The sequence below is a fragment of the Bison bison genome, unplaced genomic scaffold (assembly GCF_000754665.1).
Source record: "Bison bison bison isolate TAMUID 2011002044 unplaced genomic scaffold, Bison_UMD1.0 scf7180017864484, whole genome shotgun sequence".
Classification (NCBI taxonomy): Eukaryota; Metazoa; Chordata; class Mammalia; order Artiodactyla; family Bovidae; genus Bison; species Bison bison.
The window spans coordinates 61,220-62,187 of record NW_011495044.1 but is presented as its reverse complement, the minus strand read 5'-3'; the positions used below and the strand labels follow the sequence as shown (position 1 = coordinate 62,187).

At 46.3% G+C, this 968-nt stretch overlaps 1 protein-coding gene across 2 annotated transcripts in view; it reads left to right on the top strand.

Moving 5' to 3' along the window:
• Window positions 1-968, top strand: part of ZNF133 (zinc finger protein 133) — a 16,189-nt gene that overhangs the window by 7,409 nt on the left and 7,812 nt on the right. The window lies entirely within an intron of this gene.

Sequence of the window (968 nt, the reverse complement as noted above, 5' to 3'; positions counted from 1 at the left end):
AAAGGTCCGTCTAGTCAAGGCTATGGTTTTTCCAGTAGTCATATATGGATGTGAGAGTTGGACTGTGAAGAAAGCTGAGCACCGAAGAATTGATGCTTTTGAACTGTGGTGTTGGAGAAGACTCTTGAGAGTCCCTTGGACTGCAAGCAGATCCAACAAGTCCATCCTAAAGGGGATCAGTCCTGGGTGTTCATTGGAAGGACTGATGCTGAGGCTGAAACTCCAATACTTTGGCCACCTTTTGTGAAGAGCTGACTCATTGCAAAAGACCCTGATGCTGGGAGGGATTGGGGGCAGGAGGAGAAGGGGACGACAGAGGATGAGATGGCTGGATGGCATCACCGACTTGATGGACGTGAGTTTGGGTGAACTCCGGGAGTTGGTGATGGACACGGAGGCCTGGCATGCTGTGATTCATGGGGTTGCAAAGAGTCGGACACAACTGTGCAACTAAACTGAACTGAACAATTAGTGATGTTGAGCCTCTCTTCATGTGTCTCTTGGCCATGTGTACATCTTCTTTAGAGTCTGTGGCTGAAACTTGAAGACATTACGCTGAATGAAATAAGCCAGACACAAAAGGACAGACACCGTATGATTTCACATATTTGGGATACCTAGAATAGCCAAATGCATGGAGACAGTAAAATGATGGTTGGTTACCAGGGTTTGTGAGAAAGGGCATTGTGGTTAATGGCCACAGAGTTTCAACGTGAGATGATGAACCAGTTCTGGAGATGGATAGTGGTGATGGTTGTACCACATTAAGTGCGAGCATGCTTAATGTACTGAAATGTACACTTCACATAGTAAAAATAGTAAAATGCTTACGTATATTTTACAATCATTTAAAACCCACAAGCTGTCCTGCGCTCGACCTGTTCTGCATTTCTCGCACTTAGTGCCTTTTATTCCTCCTGAGTGGTCCTACGTCCCGGGATTCAGGCTTCCTCTCCTCCTTGGCGCAG